Source organism: Cyprinus carpio, chromosome A7 (genome assembly GCF_018340385.1).
Source record: "Cyprinus carpio isolate SPL01 chromosome A7, ASM1834038v1, whole genome shotgun sequence".
Lineage (NCBI taxonomy): Eukaryota > Metazoa > Chordata > Actinopteri > Cypriniformes > Cyprinidae > Cyprinus > Cyprinus carpio.
Genome location: NC_056578.1, coordinates 2,317,455 through 2,337,362, shown reverse-complemented (window position 1 = coordinate 2,337,362; position 19,908 = coordinate 2,317,455). Strand labels below are relative to the sequence as shown.

General features: G+C 37.9%; 1 pseudogene; it reads right to left on the bottom strand.

The window, feature by feature from the left end:
- Nucleotides 1-5,419: 5,419 nt before the first annotated feature.
- On the bottom strand, nt 5,420-19,675 carry LOC109091233 (annotated as a pseudogene).
- Nucleotides 19,676-19,908: the final 233 nt, after the last annotated feature.

Here is a 19,908-nt window from a genome sequence, read left to right as displayed (position 1 = left end):
AATGCAGCAGCTATTATTGACACACTGTTTTCCTAATTAATGTTGTTCTATGGGTCAACTCTGAATGTCCTAGAGTGGCCCAGCCAGAGCCCAGACTTGAACCCGACTGAACAACCCTGGCGAGATCTGAAAGCCGACGCACCGACACTCCCCATCCAACCCGGTGGAGCTTGAAAGGTGTTGCAAAGGAAAATGGGAGAAACCGTCCAAAATAGATGTGCCAAGCTTGTAGCATCATACTCAAGGACTTAAGGCTGTAATTACTTATTTACATGTGATTTAAAAAAATATATATATATATATATTTTACAATAAATTTGCAAAGATTTCAAATATTATGGGGTATTGTTTGTAGAATTAACTGAACACTGAGTTCTAGGAAAATCTAGGTAGAACACACGTGCACACACACACATAGCTTTGACATAGACATTATTACATTCATATGCACGTGGCATAAGATTCTTGATCAAATATAATAATTCATTTAAATTACTGAATAACTTCAGAACCAAAGTGTCAAAAACACAACCCCATCACAATCTCACAACCCTGTTATGATAAAATAAATAACGGGGTTGAGTGTGACGGGGTTGTGATTTTTTTGCTTAAAACGGCCCCTGCCCTTAATGTAGTGAATAACAGGAGAGCACATGCATGATATTAAGAAATCCTGTATATTGTTAAAATAACAAAGATAATTTTCACAAGTAATTGTTTTCTATCTTTATTTGATGTTATGGGGTTGAGTCGTTAAGGTTGACAATCACAATATCACAATATTAATACCTGTATAGTTATAAAAGAAGGTGGTAACTTGCCTGTGTCTGCTCACAATATTGTTCAGAAGAGTTATATGATGTCACATAAGGATCAGTTCATTATTTTTATGGGGGGAGAATGATTTGTGTGATGGGGTTGAGGGGTTACTGAGGTACGGAACTAAATAATATGATTTTATTGAATAATTATAAATTTACTTAGAAAATAAACATTAACAGAAAAAAATTACAGAAAGATATTTATGAGAATAGCAAAATGTATGGACTTTTTTCTAATTGTATTATTCATATCCCAAGTACACTTTCATAGAAGGCCATGAGGGACATTACAAAATAGGTGGGGTCCACTGAAAAAAAATTAGATAACTTCTAATATATAGATATAATGTATGTCATGTTTTTAAAGCTTATTAAAGGAGACATTTCAATTAATACAAAAAGATTTTAAAAATAGATTTTGGTTACCAAATAGATTAAACACACTTAAAAAGGTCAGAGGGACTCAAATCGTACAGGTTTCGTGGAATGGCTCAACTACGGTGGCCTGGATGCCTTAGAGTATCCAGCAGATGGCGCAGTTGACTTTCCTCTTCTACACAAAATATTAAATAATGAAACATTGTGACACTAAACTACAGCATTCATTTCAAATCGTTTGTTTTTGACAGCACCAGAGGGTTAAAATAATAGTGAGTTTACACCACCCCATAATGATAACGACAGTCACTTTTTCCAGCTGATAAATAACAAAACATTTAGTGTCAATCAGAAACCACCTGACTAAAGAGCATCTGAAGCTGCAGACTACAAAACTGTAGCACACACTTATAATAAACAAAACAGATGCTAATATAAATATCCTTATTATCATAGTTACTGTTCTTACTGTTCAGTTATTTTAGCAGATCCTTGAACACATATTAAGGAGGTTTATCATGTTCTCATGCGTTGTGTGATGATAAACATAATACAGTTGTAGATTTACATTTGTGTATTTGTGCCAAGTGTGTTTATATATTGAATCACTTCAGACTTTGCATTTTATTAAAATAGCAAATAAAAAACATCAAAGATATTGTTTTATAAAATGCATCCATTACAAACATCTAATAGTACAATGCTCATTATATAGAACTGCAAGAGTAAACAGTTTCATGTCTACATGGATTTTAAACAGTATCAAAAAACACTTTTCAGAAGGAGACATGAGGGCCTTTCACACCGCAGGAACCTTTTCATAGTACCAGAATTAATTGTGGAATTACCCACTTTTTGGCATTTTCGCACTGCAGGAACTGGGTTTGATTGTAGTACCAGACTGCCTTTTACCGCTGCCGACCGGCTTACGTCACGTCCCAGACAGCAAGCCTGATTTCACACAGATTTCACGTGGGCCAGATGTGGGCCGGATCTGGGCCAACACTATGTTGCTGTCTGGGGTCCTAGTACACACTGTCGGTGCGAATGCAACCCTTTAAATGGTCCTGGGAAACAGTTCACGCAAAATCATCCCAGTACATTAGTACTGTACATATAGTTCTGGAACTAAAGCGGTGCGAAAGGCCCTATTCATGTACTTACAGAACAGTTTTACACAAGTGGTACAACTAAAATAAAAATCTGACACATGATTTTATCACAGGAATTCGCTCTAACATGTTGCACGTACAGTTGTGTTCAAAATAATAGCAAAAAAGTGAGTAAAGCTCAAAATCCTTATAATAACTCTTATCGCAAGCATGAAGAAAAATTTATCAAATTTATCATTACTTTACAGAAAGTGAAGAAAAAGGAATGTTAGGCTGTTCAAAAAAATAGCATGTCTGCATGTTACTTTACAAAGTCAAACATTTACTGTATAAACTGAAAGATGCTTGAAGATTTAGATTTCTTGTGAATCACTGAACTAATATTTAGATGTGTAGCCAGGGTTTCTGAGAACTGCTTCACATCTGTGTTGCATGGAGTCGAGCAACTTCTGGCACCTGTGAACAGGTCTTCCAGCCCAACATGACTGCACTACAGAGTACTATTGCACCATTTCTCTTTAGGCCAGTCAGTGTGTTCTTTGTCATATTGTAACCTCTTCAGCACGTGTCCTTTTTTTTAGCAATAGGACTTTGCGGGGACTTCTTGCTGATAGCTTGGCTTCACATAGGCAGGTAACTTTAGACTTTCTCTGATCACCCTGGAGCTGATTATTGGCTGAGTCTTTGCCATTTTGGCTATTCTTCGATCCATTCAAATAGTAGTTTTCTGTTTTCTTCCACGTCTCTCTGGTTTTGGTTGCCATTTTAAAGCATTTGATATAATTTATCTGAGCAGCCTATAATTTTCTGCACTTCTTTATATGTTTTTTACTCTCTAATCCACTTTTTAATCAAAGTACGCTGTTTTTCTGAACAATGTCTGGTACGACCCATTTTACTCAGATTTTTAGAGAGAAATACACAGTACAACATTTGCTGCCTTCGTCCTTAAATAAGGGCCACTAGTTTGACAGTTTTTTCACAGACTGATTTACATCTCTAACTGAACTCCATACTGCTATTATTTTGAACGCCCTTTTCAGTTAATGATTCAGTTACACAGAATTATCATCATGCATGTCATGACTGTTGGGTCTGTTGGTTTTCTTTTACTCTACTACACCTTCTAGTAAAATATTTTCCATGTAGAAATATAATTTCTACCAAAAACAGTGACTGACCTGGTTAGTGGACTGCTATTATTTTGAACACAACTGTATGCGTATATCCTATCAGTCCTGGTAGCTGCCTTTGTATTTGCATGATTAATAATCATTTACATTACATTTACATTTAGTCATTTAGCAGACTGCTTTATCCAAAGAGACTTACAAATGAGGTCAATAGAAGCAATCAAATACAACAAGAGAGCAATGATACACAAGGGCTATAACAAGTCTCAGTTAGCTTAACGCAGCACACATAGCAAGGTTTTTTTTTTTTAGAGCATTTTAAGAAAAGAGGTTTTTTATTAATTTTTTTCTTTTTTTTTTATAGAAATAGTTTTTTTTTTTTTTGAATAGAGTACAAGTTTAAAAGGGGCTTCTAGAGGCACAGAAGTCTGAAGTAATGAATTTAGGGAAAGGGGTGCAGAGCTGGTGGAGGTTTGTAGGCAAACATTAATGCCTTGAGTTTTATGTGAGCAGCTATAGACCAATTCAGAGTAGACGTCACAGTCACGTCACTTGCAGCTGCGCACACATAGTGGTCACAGAAAAACACTGGGAACAAGTGGAGGTAAACGGGTAAAATCCATGGAATAAGAGAAAAAATATTTTTGTGCCTTTTGATGTCAAGATCGGAATGCAGATAATTTTTACAGAATACTGTTGTCAAAGACGCCATTTGAAGCTAAACGCAGACGTTTAAATGGATATACTATGGATGAAAACTGCTATGATTACTCTACTTTTAATGCAAACATTTGATTTAAACAGTAGGTCTACATAATATTCACATACGGTCTTCATAGGGGATGTATTGTATTAGCCCTACAGTTACAGCATGAAATATTATTAAGCCTTACTATTAACATTATACATAACATTTGCATTACATGACTTTTTTTTCTCGCAAATGCAAGTTTATATATCCTAATTCGTATTTAATAACTCAACTTAACTTAAAAATAGTGAGTTTGTCAATTCTGAGTGAAAAATGCCAGAAGAGCCGAGGGGAAAAGAGAGAATGAGGAGTTGTTTTTCCCTATTGGAATTGCAATATAATCTCGGAAATGCAATAATAAAGTCAGAATTTTGAAATATAAAATCAAATTTACCTTTTTTTATTCTTTTATTCCATGGCTCCATAGACTGCCAATTGAAAACCATCGTTTTCTGCCATCAGACAGGCTCCGCCCACAAAAACCATCATCCCGGTTTCGGATCTGTAAGACTATCCCACTATCTTATATCAGTTTCACTGAATAGCAGTGCTTATCGCTGGCTGACAAGCTCTTGTAATATGTGGAGAGCATTTTGAAAATTACATCTAATCAATATAATCTATAATCTTTTTAAACCTAACTATTTTGTACTGTATCTGTGTAATTCTATATCTGTAAAGCGATCTCTCGTGGGTTTTCTACAACCATGATGCGCGCGCATCCTGAATGTTTACAAACCTATAATTAGTCTATGGGTATGTGTTTGGAATGACATGGGGGTAAGTGATTAATGACAACATTTTCAATTGGGGTGGAGTATCCCTTTAATGAACAGAGGTGTGACGTGTTCTTTTCGGCTCATTAAAGATTAATCTTGCTTCCGCGTTCTGGATTAATTGTAAAGGTTCAAAAACGTATTTTATCATAATTTTCTCTCAGGGGTTTTCATCCCTGCTGTTGTAGTTACTGTAGGCAGAAGTTTTCACACACACCTCCATGCACACATTTTGGTTAGGACTGGCTCTCATGTTGTTTGCATCAAGTAGGGAAAGTTGTTTTGTGTTATGTCGGATGATTAAAAAATAAACCCCCTAGACTGGCCATGTTAGTTGTTTACTGTAGGATTGGATAACGTCATGTGAAGTTGTCATAAATTGACTTTTGATTGAATTGATGATGCATGACCACTAGGAATCAAACCTACTCTTAAAAATTATGTTGTCTGAACCATACCAGTAAAATTTATTAGATTTGTGTAGTTTGTAGGTTTTCATGCATCAGGTATTTTTTATGCACGTATGTCCTTCTGTTTAAACTGCATTGGTCAGTCAGGCGTCTGAGCTGTTATTACTCAGTAAAGGCTGACTGGATTCAGCTGGTTCTTCAGGTTTTGGACAATCCAGGATTCTAAGTGTACTCAGATCACCTGCTCCAGGATTGAACAGAGGAACGACTGATCCAGAGAATCTGCTGCTGATGGTCAGGAGATGTTTTCTCTCTGTGACATTGTAAAATGACAGCTGACCGTCATCATAATCTAACAGAACTCCCAGTCGTTCAGGTCTCGGTGTCAGAGAGAATCTAATCCATGGATCAGTGTTGGTGTAAAAGCCACGAGGACCGTCTGAACACAAGAACCAGAAACCCCTTGATGGAGTTAAAGCAGATCTGTCTCTTGTAATAAGGTTTCCATGTCATCTTTCACCACACCAATTATCCAGTAGTTTTTGGGAGGTATGTTTGGTTGTGCCAGATCTACCTCCCTGACGACCGGAGGAGAATCTTTGGGCTCCAAAAGCACATAAATGAATTGGAAATTCCTCCCCAGTGCGTTTATAATCTGGACTGTCCCTCACAGTTTTACAGTCCTGAGAAACCTTCAGATCTGGATGTAGACGCTCTCGGTCAATAGTGATCTCAACTGTGAGGAAAAATACATGAGCAACAGTTATTAATCCTCATGTATATGAGATGATGTTTACACATATATGCATTTATAACTGAGATGATATCATACCTGCATGAGTCCTCAGTTCTTCTACATTTATGTCTCCCACAACTAAAATTAAAAACAAAATCTTATGAGATTTTAGACAGGGAAAAAAATTAGCTTAGTTAACAACATCTTAAAGTTAACAGTTTCTAACAATAAATGAGTATAATAGTCCAATATGAGAAGTGAATGATGCTTATGTGACTGTGTGACTCTGGGAGTGGTGCAGATGAATCCATGCATTGTGATAATTTTACATGTTGAAGTTATACATTTGATTTTATTCACATTATGTTCTGTTAGACACAGCTTTTGTAAAAAAAAAAAATAAATAAAATAATGTATATGAGAGCTGTCCGGAGAGTTCCCAGCCTTGATATATGAAAAACAGACTTTCATCGAAGAAGATACAAAACACAAGAAACATTGTACATAGAACAATCAGCAGTTGCCCACATATTTTCATCATATTGCATCTCTCATCTCTTTTTTTTCACATTACATGGCTGGACACTTTCCGGACAGCCCTTGTATACTGTATTTGCAGTAGTTTGTAAAATATACAATTGTGATTAGAAGTGTAGAATAACAAAACTGAGTGTTTTGTTGTTTTGTCCATTTTATTTCCACTCTCACCTACACCTTTATTCCACCAAGAGTCACCAAAACCTGTTATGTTTTTAGTTTTGTTTTCTGCTGCAGTATGCATGTAGATGTTTATGTCAGCACTTACAGTTCTAATAAACATATAGCACAGAACAACATCTTCAAATACCTTCTTTTGTCAGTCTCTCCGGAGTTTCCTCCTTACAAACTGAAATGAGAGAAAATATCAAGTTTAATTATCTGCTTCACAAATACTCCATACTTATGGAGGACTAAACCTGCAGAAATTAAAAATAAATAAATGTATATATAGATAAATAAATACATTTAATAAAAGTAAAATAAATAAATAAATGATGTGATAAAAACAAAAATAGTTAATCTGTAATAACATTTAATCCTGAATTTATATTTTATATATTGTATTTATTTTACATTTGTTTTTATTCTTTTTAACTTGTATTTACTTATACTTTCATTCATTTTTATATTTAATTTATTTATTTATTTTTAAATGTATTTACGCATGCATTTATTTATTTATTATATGTAGTTATTTATTCCCACGAGTATTTATTTCCAAATTTATTTATGTATTTATTCATTTATTTCTTTTTAGTTTTCCATGTGCAACATGTAAATCAGATTAAACTAATAATAGAGATCGGAGTTTGAGAGTGGGTTGTGCCAGATCAACTGGAGAGATCCAATATATTTTCACAGATTCACATTATTATTTCTAATTATTTAATAGCGACTGAATTCAGTTACTTTTCCTCATAGTTACATCATTAAGCCTGGAACCATGAGTTTGTAGGTTGATGACGGTACTAGACACTCGGGGGAGGTTTATAAGGCTTGTCTTCATTTTGTAAATATTAAATATGTAAATATTACTGAATATACCTGACTCCTAAAATAACACTTTACAGTTGGTTTTGTGACTGTAAGCTATTCTCTTAAAATGCTATTGGAATTAGAAACGTGTATTCTAATGTCGTATTTAACTTTAGAGATGGTCCCTGAATTTGCAAATACCGAGCGTATAACATCAAACCAACTTTACGCCAGTGGGTCGTGTTTCCAAAAAGCATTGTGAGCCTGAGTAGACCGTAGAGACCTTAGGTATAACTGGTTTACGATAAACTTATGCTCACAATGCTTTTGGGAGTGAAGATTTTCTCTGTGATTACAAAATGAACACACGCCATAGAAACCTCCACCGAGTGTGTCTAGAAGCGTCATCAACTTAGACGTTGATGTTGATGGTTCTGGGCTTAATGATGTAACTATGAGGATAAGTAACTGAATTCAGTCGCTATTAAATAATTAGAAATAATAATGTGAATCTGTGAAAATATATTGGATGTCTCCAGTTGATCTGGAACACCACACTCTCAAACTCCGATCTCTATTATTAGTTTAATCTGAGGCTTCTGCGAGCTCTCAACCATTGATTCACCGGCGCTCCACAAGGAACGCCTCCCTCATTTACATGTTGCACATGGAAAACTAAAAAGAAATAAATGAATAAATACATAAATAAATTTGGAAATAAATACTCGTGGGAATAAATAAATACATATAATAAATAAATAAATGCATGAGTAAATACATTTAAAAATTAATTAATTAAATATAAAAATGAATGAAAGTATAAGTAAATACAAGTTAAAAAGAATAAAAATAAATGTAAAAAATACATAAATAAAAAAAATAAGTAATTTAAAATATAATTCGGGATTACATTTTATTTCAAATGAACTATTTTTGTTTTTATCACATTTATTTATTTTCCTTTTATTACATTTATTTATTATATGTATTTATTTATTTTTAATTTCTGCAGGTTCCATACATACTCCAGCGATATCGTTGACTTGATTGCAAATGATTGCACAGATACTATTTAAACTGAACTGAGCTGCATGATGACATCATTGAATTCAATGATGAACTGCTTTAACTGTCATTTTGCATTATTGACACACTGTTTTCCTAATTAATGTTGTTCAGTTGCTTTGACACAATCTATTTTGTTCAAAGCGCTATTTAAATAAAGATGACTTGACTTGACTCCAGACTCTGTAAACCACATTAAAATACACTTTAACCCTTTCAAGCTGAGACAAAATTTCTTTCAGATATTCTTTCATATTGCTGTTAATGGGCAACAAACTAAATAATTTTATTTCATGATTCTTTTATTTATTTAAATTAGTCTCAGAATGGTTTCCATCTCTCCTGTCATGTGATCTGATGTTACTCTGAAAGCACTGTGGGTTTTGTGCGTAATCAGCTCATTTCATACACATGCACAGTGTTTAATCCCCAAGACAAAACATTTCCCTTGTAAAATTAATTTTATAGTAATATAGTAATATTATTGAACGTAAAGAAGTCAATTCAGTTTAACTGGTAAGTACTTCAGAAACACCATCAGCAGCTTTTGTGTGCTTTGCTTAAAAAACAGATATTAATAAAATAGAAGTACATTTTCCCCCAGTTAATCACTGCCTGAAAGGATTCATGACTGTGTTCAGATGATAAATGAAGTTCATGTTCCTTACTTTCTGTAGCTGGTTTCTTTCCTGCAGAACAGATCAAAAATATCAACACATGAGATCAACACATGAAACCAAAACCTGCTGATAACCACATCTTTAAAATCTTTCAGCCAGTTTGTACCTGTTAGTTTGTCTCTGTATTTGTAGAGGATCAGCCCAAACAAACCCAGAAGAGCACAGATGAGAAAAGTGAGGAAAAGAGCCTTCCATGGACCTGATGAATCTGAGGAATCTGATGAATCTGATGGACCTGAGAAATAGAAACCAGATGAATCTAAAAACTTTCAAAATATATGAAGCAATTACAGTAACGTAGAAACAAAACTCTTTTAACATAAAAATGCTGTTTGCAACTCATTTGTCTTCTAAAACAGGATTGAGAACAAAATGTAGAATGAGATTTAATTTTTCTTTTAATGACTGGAAGGTTAAAAAATAAGAGAAAATGATGACACTGAAGAAAACTGATGGAGCACAAGATGAAGAACATGCATTCAAGAATGTATGCTGATATTTTATAAATTATATTAAAGGGTTAGTTCACCCAAATATTAAAATTATGTCATTAATGACTCACCCTCATGTCGTTCCAAACCCGTAAGACCTCTGTTCATCTTCGGAACACAGTTTAAGATATTTTAGATTTAGTCTGAGAGCTTTCTGTTCCTCCATTGAGAATGTATGTACGGTATACTGTCCACGTCCAGAAAGGTAATAAAAACATCTTCAAAGTAGTCCATATGACATCAGAGGGTCCGTTAGAATTTTTTGAAGCATCGAAAATACATTTTGGTCCAAAAAATAGCGAAAACTACGACTTTATTCAGCATTGACTTCTCTCCCGGGTCTGTTATGAGCGCGCCGTTCACAGCACATCCGGTTCGCGAACGAATCACTCGATGTAACCGGATCTTCTTGAACCAGTTCACCAAATCGAACTGAATCGTTTGAAACGGTTCGCGTCAACAATAAGCATTAATCCACAAATGACTTAAGCTGTTAACTTTTTTAACATGGCTGACACTCCCTCTGAGTTCAAATAAACCAATATCCCGGAGTAATTCATTTACTCAAACAGTACACTGACTGAACCGAGCCAGATAACGAGCGAAACATTGACTCGTTCTCGAGTCAAGAACCGTTTCTGTCGGACGCGTGCGATTCGAGAACCGAGGAGCTGATGATACTGCGCATGCGTGAAGCAGACTGACACACAGCGCGTCTGAACTGAACTGGTTCTTTTGGTGATTGATTCTGAACCGATTCTGTGCTAATGTTATGAGCGCGGGTAAACCGAAGGCTTGAATCAAGGGCAATCATCGCCAATGAAGTCATTACGTCGAGCGCAAAAGAACTGGTGAACCGTTTTCGGCAACCGGTTTATTGAATCAAACTGTCCGAAAAAAAACGGTTCGCGGGAGAAGAACAGAACTTCCCATCACTACCGGTGATCCGAAAACCGATGCAACCGGTTCTTGACTCGGGAACGGGTCAATGTTTCGTTCGTTATCTGGCTCGGTTCAGTCAGTGTACTGTTTGAGTAAATGAATTACTCCGGGATATTGGTTTATTTGAACTCAGAGGGAGTGTCAGCCATGTTAAAAAAGTTAACAGCTTAAGTCATTTGTGGATTAATGCTTATTGTTGACGCGAACCCTTTCAAACGATTCAGTTCGATTTGGTGAACTGGTTCAAGAAGATCCGGTTACATCAAGTGATTCGTTCGCGAACCGGATGTGCTGTGAACGCGCTCATAACAGACCCGGGAGAGAAGTCAATGCTGAATAAAGTCGTAGTTTTCGCTATTTTTTGGACCAAAATGTATTTTCGATGCTTCAAAAAATTCCAACGGACCCTCTGATGTCACATGGACTACTTTGAAGATGTTTTTATTACCTTTCTGGACGTGGACAGTATACCGTACATACATTCTCAATGGAGGAACAGAAAGCTCTCGGACTAAATCTAAAATATCTTAAACTGTGTTCCGAAGATGAACAGGAGGTCTTACGAGTTTGGAACGACATGAGGGTGAGTCATTAATGACATAATTTTAATATTTGGGTGAACTAACCCTTTAAGGGAAGTTAAGGTCACAAGAAGAAAAACTAATGGAAACGATCACAGGCCTAGCATTCAAGCAAACTTGATCACTTTGTTTGTGGTATCTGCTAATATCCATGTTCTCTAACCTGAAGATACGATGCCCTGTATGTTCAGTCTTCCTTCTTTTAACTCTCCAGATCTGAGAGAGAATGAACATGAGACCAGTTGAGCGTCTGAGAGAGAGACGGCCGTCCAGCTGTGGACAGAGAACATCTCATCTGCTCCTCGACTGTGAGATGTTCCTCCAGGACGGAGAGCCCTTCCTTCATCTGACGTCCACATGATACTGGGCTCTGGATACCAGCCGCTGGACTCGCAGCTGATGTTCACACGCCCATCATCTAGAGGCTTTGGAGACAGGACAGGAGAGGATCCTAAAGCTGATGAGAGGAGAGACAGATCTTCAGATGTTCTCCTGACACAATACTACAGGCAGGATAATAAGTATACTGTTTAACACACTGTCTAATTATGTTCTGATTTTTGAATGTCTTTTTTACATCTTGGAACACTTCAACATGTACAACATTATGTCATCATTTATTCAACCTCCAGTAAACCAATAAGACTCTATACTATACTGTGCTATCTATCTATCTATCTATCTGTCTATCTATCGATTTATAAATATATATATATATATATATATATATATATATATATATATATATATATATATATATATATATATAATGTTTTGTTTTGACAGCAATATGAACTCCAAAATTGTGAGAAAAAAAGAGACTTTAACAGGATTACTGAATCAAGAAGTTGCTATTTAAGGTAATAAAAGTTAATTTATTTTACAGATTTATCGGTTACATTCACTAACTGTAAGTAACTTTGCAGCTACATGTCAACAACAGCGTTACCCATTTATTTTTATAATTTAAATTAAATTAAATTAAATTTATGCATTTAGCAGACGCTTTTATCCAAAGCGACTTACAGTGCATTCAGGCTATCAATTTTTACCTATCATGTGTTCCCGGGGATCTAACCCCCAACCTTGCGCTTGTTAACGCAATGCTCTACCACTTGAGATACAGGAGCACTAATTTATTTCTAATTATTTTAGTAAAATATTATATACAAAAAAAAACAAAAAAACAATAACATTGCAGCAGCTGTTATGCGTGGGAGTTTTTGCAGACTTAATATTAAATAGTATAATATCATATATATCGGTTTATACTGCCCATTGGTCACCCTGCTCTTTATGATATCGGCATCAATATCGTCCGTCAAAGAATCCATGTCAGCTGACCACTACAAAAAAAGCACTATTATCATAACAGTAATCCAAATAACTAGAGTTCAACTCGGGTATGCGTACACCATGTTTGACGCCACGATGTCAGCATTTTCTGCAAATAACAATGAGTTGAGTCTGTTTCTCACATTAAACAATCAAAAGACTTGGAATGTAGTCATATGGATGAGTTTTATATCAACAGTCCTCAATGATGATGAGTTTTCATTATGCAGAAGAGCACATGGAAGAGAGAGTTTCAAAGTTTGGCTGAACTAATGAAGTGCAGATCCTCAGAAAACAGACCACCCACCTGTGATTTTGAGAACCACCTCTTCACTGTCATATGAATGTTCTCCACTCACATAACAATGGAATGAACCATCGTCTTGTACTCTGAGTTTCTCCAGCCGTAGAGAGACGTCTCCATCCTTCAGTCCACCAGACTGATCTGACCGCAGAGTCAAAGAGCTTCGGTTCCTGTATGGTTCCTCCTGGGTGTCCTGGATCTTCCCATGATTATAGAGGAGAACAGGGTTGTTGAACTGATCGTGACGGTACCAGCGGATCTCCAGAGCTTCAGCGTTCTCAGGAGGAGAGATCCAGCAGGGCAGAATCACTGTGGATCCCACATGAGCCACTATAGGATCAGGAGGAACCTTTACAGTCAACGACACTGAAAGAGAGAAAGAGAGAGAGAGAGAGATAGAGAGAGAGAGAAAGAGTCGTTTTAACAGGAATCCAGGCGATCGGGAGACTTACATGAGAGCAGAAGATTTCATCACAATTTGCAGATTAACGGTGATAACGAATAGAAAACTGCATGTTTTGAAAGTGACTTCTGTGCTTCATACATCACTACACTATTGGCTGACAATGGAGGCTTTTTTGTCCAGGAAATTTTGCTAATGTGACTGCAACTTATGGTGATTGTAAATCTGTAACTTTTTTTTTTTCAAATAAGATTTAATATTCATTACATGTTTGGTGGCGAGCCAAATCAATGAGCTCCACCAGAGGGCACTCCATCCCAGACTTTTACCATTCACCCAGGACTCCATTTCCCACAATCCTTTTCCCGGACTCATCACAGCTGCCTCACATTAGAAGGACTATAAAAGATGCACTCAGGGTGTACTCACACTAGGTACGGTTGCCCTGAACTGAGCACGATTATCCCCCTCCACCCCGCCGCTGGCCTGCGCTCACACTTGCAGTAATCTTTCTGGCCGGCGCACGCTTACGTCATGTATGAGAAAACTGAGAAAACGTCTCAGGTTATGAATGTAACCATGGTTCCCTGAGTAGGGAACGAGACACTGCATCCTCTAGGGGTCGCTATGGGGAACACCTCTTCGTTAAAGGTGTCTTAGGAATGCACTTGTGTATGAAGAATGAGTTTGGAGGAGAAAGAATCTGACGTCACTACCGGTGTGACTAAAAACAGGCACCGGGAGAACACGTCATTCACTTCTTCGTCTGAAGCTTGCGTCCGAAGCATGGCAGGGAGCTAGAGGACGCAGTGTCTCGTTCCCTACTCAGGGAACCTTGGTTACATTCGTAACCTGAGACGTTCCCTTTCAAGGGAACTTCGAACTGCTTCCTCTAGGGGTCGCTATGGGGAACAGTATACCCACGCCGCCATGCTGAGGAGAGTGCAGGCCAGAATCATGGCGAACACTAAGTACCAACTCTACCATTTCAATGGGAGTTGCCCCCGGGACGTTTAGACAGCTGTCTGTGACAATACCCCTTACGGCCAAAGGCCTAAGGTACATACCCAACTTAATTGTTAGGGCCTCAGCCCGGGGTAGAGCTGAAGGCTTGGAATCAGGAAAGATTCCTTTAAAGGGATACGGCTAGGAACCTAGTCTTGCCTGTCACACAGGGGCTACCACTTGCTCTTGCAAAAGCTTGCTGAAGGAGCTGTCTCAACAGATCTCCAGTAGCAACACCCTGTTTAGATAGGTATCCGAGGATACATAGGTGGAGTGGCGCCCAAGATGAACGGGGCTTTTACCAGCTCAAGAAAGGGCACGAAGCAACCGCGCGAAGCCCTCACCATACAGGATTTTATAAAGAACGCAGAATACTAGCGTGCGAACTTACCACAGTGTGGATTTCAGAAAGTGTGCAAAGACTTCACGCGCACACTTACCATAGCATGGATTTTCAAATACTGTTCTAAGGAGGGGCTCTCATGGCACTCTGATAGAGCAGCTCATAGATGGAATGGTGCATCTCAAAACAGTATGTTTGAGAGTCATCAAATCAATCTGTGGAAATAATGCTGGAGCGCTCTGGGGAAAAACAGCGAACTCAGTCTCATATGAGAGGAGAACTCCTGAATACAGAGAAGCACGCTCATAGGCGACCCTTCTTGGAAAAGTTGAGCGCTGCTAAACTACCACGAGAATCGCCCAAATAGGCCCTCATGTTGAGGGAAGCGATGCTTGATGTGTATAAACAAATACACGCTGGCTGAATGGAGCCCAAGGAACCAAGGTCTAATCATCTCAAGAAAGGGAACGAGGCGGAGCGCGTAACCCTTACCATACAGGATTTCAGAAAGTGTGCAGAGTCTTGCGTGCACACTTACCACTTACGTGGATTTTTAGAAAGTGCGCAAAGTGTTCACATGCACACTGTCCACCATGTGGTTTTCAGAAAGTACACAGAGCTTAGCGTGTGTACCTAAAGGTTCCTAAGCATTGCAGAGGCGCTGAACCGCACGGGAGAGGCAAGCTCAAATTTTACAAACCTCTAGCGAGGGGAGCATCACCTGAGGCAGCATAAACAAGAAGACTTCTGTAACTGCCACCTTCACTTCCAGCTGGATGCGACAGAAAGGGTTATTTTTATACTCCCACCCTCCTGTGCTGGAGCCCCGCTCAAGGGGCGCCCCCTTTTAGTCCGGACCATCAGTAAGGTTGTTGCTATGAACATAGAACCAGCCAAAAACATTATAGGTCCAGCATAGGAGACTGTTATGCGTTAGAGGTTTCCACCTAACCTCGATCAGGTGGAGAGCTGGTGGTTACAGGGGAATTAGGAAGGGGAGGATAAAAGCAGAAGTTAAAAATCCCTAAAGGGAACAAGTAGATACCTCGGTATCGCTCTGATTCAGACGAGAATACTGCCTCATCTGGATCACATCCCTTAGGTTCTGCTTACCTCATTGTGACCCACAATTCCTCTTACCCCTACCCGCAGGTGGGGGAGGAGCGCGAGTCGCGACACTAGCCTTCTGTGCCCATCTTTGATCCTCAGATCGAGACAGGCCAGGACCCCTATGTTCTTCGGGCTCGGACCTGGACCTTCGTGGAACGAAGGATCTGAAAGCAGCGGAGTGCGCCTTCGTCTCCCCAAACTTCTCGATCACCGTCTCAACGGAAATACCGAAAAGTTCAGAAGGCGAAACCTGAGCATCGAGAAGAAAGCCTTTTCTTTCTTCCCGATGTCTGCCAGGTTCTTCCAGATGCCTGCCCTTGGCAGAGCCGGCCTGCTTGGTAGCCTGGAGAGAGGCCTGTGGTGCGGTGCAGCTCGGCTACCTGATCAGGAAAAAGGCCCTTGCCTCTATCCAGGTCTCTTAGAAGATCAGTCTGATATGATTGAAGCACCACCATCGTGTGTAATAAAGCCACAGCCTGACCTGCTGCTGCGTATGCAAGGGAGCAAAAATGTTGTGTGCGCGCATGAGGCGCCAGCGCAATCACTGCATTGTTTTCCCAACTGTTATTCATACTGTAATTTAGTCAGATACCAACGCTGGTTGTTCATACAGGCGAGACATCATTCATCACTGTAAAGCCTTGGCAAAATAATAATAATGATAATAATAATAAAGAAAGAAAGAATGAAAAGAAAACTGTAAACTTTCCAAAATAGAGAACGGCTTTCCTCCTCATATTCCTTTACGTGAACTTCAGATCCCGTCACAATGAATAGAAACTCAGCACAATATTTTTCCCTTTCATTTCCTAAATTTGTTAATGATTTAAGTGAAATATATGTATATGTTTTTGTGCCCTGGTCCGCTGCTGAGCTTCTCTGTTTCAATGGCAAATGCTTTAGCGATTCGCTGTTGACTTGTCACCAGACTTTGTCATGCAATTAATCGCTGGTTCTCGAAATTGAAAGTGATCAAGACATTTCTCCGGTGCACAATGTTACAAGAAAGAAGACTCCACAGTTCAGCTCTAAGTATTAGGATTCCCCGCGCTCGCAACATTGACAATAAGCTGCAGTGCACTTAAATGCTCAGAAAGCGTGAAGGATTCAGTAGAGTTTTGGTAAATGTATAGAAAGTTATTTTTTTTCTCAAAATGTAGCACATATAGTTATTCCTTTAATTTGTTTTTCTCCTAGGATTTTATTTTTCTGTTCATATACTGAAAGACATGACTTTTGCTTGTACAGTTTTTTTTTTAAAAAGTTAGCGAGTCTTATGTAGGACAGTATTTGAACTGAAACGTATTGGCCATTAGCCTACATGAAATGCATCAATGCGATGATAATTCACCACATTCATGACTGATACATCAGTTATGTAAATGGGAGAGGCGGACTCAGTAGTATACCTGCAGCGGGTGCACAATAACTTTTCATACATGACATCACTGCTGGTGGGAGGGGCCCCATCTCGTTCTTTGCGGGGAGGCCTTTAAGATGTGCGGTACACCACTGGGTCAAACGTGCTCGGGCACAGTTCAAAACGCCTAGTGTGAGTACACCCTGAGACACAAACACAGTGCTGGTGATTGTTAGCCTGTTGCGGCCCGTGTTCCCTTGTTGCCTTGCCTTGTTTCTGACCCTACAGCAGGCTGCAGCTCTGGCTTTAGATGTGCTTTGGAGTCCTACTTAAAGGTTAGTTCACTTCCAGGGTTGAAGGTCCAAACTGTATCTGTGGAGCCCTTTGAAGCTGCACTGAAACTGCACTTTGGACCTTCAGCCCGTTGGTCCCCACTGAAGTTCACTATATGGAGAAAAAAATCCTGGAATGTTTTCCTCAAAAACCTTCATTTCTTTGCGACTGAAGACAAGAACATCTTGGATGACATGGGGGCAAGAGCGTAGTTTTGGTTTGAACAATGGGCTGGTGGGGGGGAGGGGTGAACTGTTTTAGTGAAGTCCTGGGTCATGCTCCCTCATAAGGTTTATTTGTTTGTTTGTTTGCGTGTTTATTTTTGTAAAATTATCTTTTGTGCTATATCATCCACACATGCAAAGTTGGTCGATAACATAACTGCAATAAAGTAACAGCCTAGTTAACAATTACTTGTTTACTTAGGGTATATAATGTAGCCTATATTATATTATTTAGGCACTTACAGGTTATAGTTTGACAGAATGTTCTGATTCAACATACCATAGGAAGTCAATCTAACTTCACATTTTCTTATATTGATATTGTTTATTATATTGATTTGCCATCTCTGAATATCTGAATGCCAGTTTTTTTCCCATCCCTCTTTATTAGAACCCATTTTACACATGGCTCTGGATTCTGACTTGTACTTGCTCTTATGGAAATGTACTATAGTTCTTAACAGCATTTGTTAAAATAAGGTTAACCTATTATTCATTACCAGGGCAATAATAATAATTTTTATTGTTATTAGTCTATGTAACATTTGTTATGAAAAACAACAGTCTGCACATTCAGAAACAACAGCTACAACATGCCACAGTTGTAATATAAATCAATAGGGGAAAATCTATTCCCTAACAGATTATCTATTATAAATTATAAAACAAGTTAATGAATAAATCAATAAGCCCCATGAAGCTGTTATAGCTGTTATAAATCCACTGTAAACCACAGCTTCACAGGGCTTATTGCTTTTATAAAATGGTTATTCCATATACATAGTAAGGTTTCACAGAATAAAACAGAGCAAATAAAGTGTAATGATATTAAAAAACAGTATTCTTCCACCAAACAATGTAGTTCCTCAGAAACACTTGTGGTTGCCGCATGCTTTGAATGTGCCTCAGCCAATCAGAATCAAGGATCTGCTTTATGAAACTTGATACATTCTAGTAAAGGTGGTCATGAGTAGTTTAAAAAGATTTTAATACATGTTACTGCTGGTGCAAAATTCTCGATTGAACTAATAAATGTCTAAAAAATAAAAAAAATCTAAATTCTTCATTTGATCTTTCATTGATTTTTAAACATGCTTGACTCGTTTATTTTTTTTTTATTGGTTTTTTTTTTTTTAATTTTTGTGTTGAATGGAGGTTGTTTTTTTTTTAAGGTATGCTTGTTATTCTTTTGAGTTCTGATACTATCATATTATCACCTTCTTCTGGCACAATCTGTATGTAATCTACTGCAGTAATAGAAACTGATCACAAATGTGAATTACTCGATAGGCCTAAATATTAATATTTATCTCATCGGGTCTGTATGGAGTATTTAAGCATAAAACTGAATGAAATCCAATGGTGTTCTTACCGGAAGTCTCTATGAGGAGATTCAGTACAACGATAATAATCGACAGCATTCCTGTGAAAATACAGACAGACTCCAATAAAACAAACTCTGAGGAAGATTCTTCCAGAATAAATCACATGAGAGACATAATCGATGTTCAGTGAGGACACAAACTCACCGGAGACAAAAAAAAATCAAACAGATTCAAATATAAGAGACACAAATCCGTGGAAGAGCAAACGCGCTCCCGATTTCTCCCGCTTCACTTTCGCTTTCTAAGAATAACGATGCCTCAATAAAACAGACGTCATCAGATGAAGAATAACGCTTCATATTCGGAGTGATTATATTCGATGGGGTTTTGTGTAATGCAGAGTGAACACACATATGGTGTTTTCTGCTGTAATGAGGAGATTGAATATAACAGAATAAGATCAGAGCGGACTCCAGAGTGAAGAACGCGCTCGTTCCTTCCAGGCCCTACCCTTTGTTTGTGACTGCAGTCACGCTATCTGCGCTTCAAGTTCATTGCGCGTCTACTCGGCGGTGTGTGGCAGATTAAGCTGCGAGCGTGTTTTCCGTCTTCTTCTTTAGTAATCCTCCTTCGGTTGTCATATTTATTCATATTCGTATTCATATTCACGGCCTTCTACTTAAGTTTTCACCATTTATTTTACTATAATTATGTGTTTTTATGTATTTATGTATTTTTGGGTTCAAAGCTGTATACTTTTTCCTTTTTTTATTTT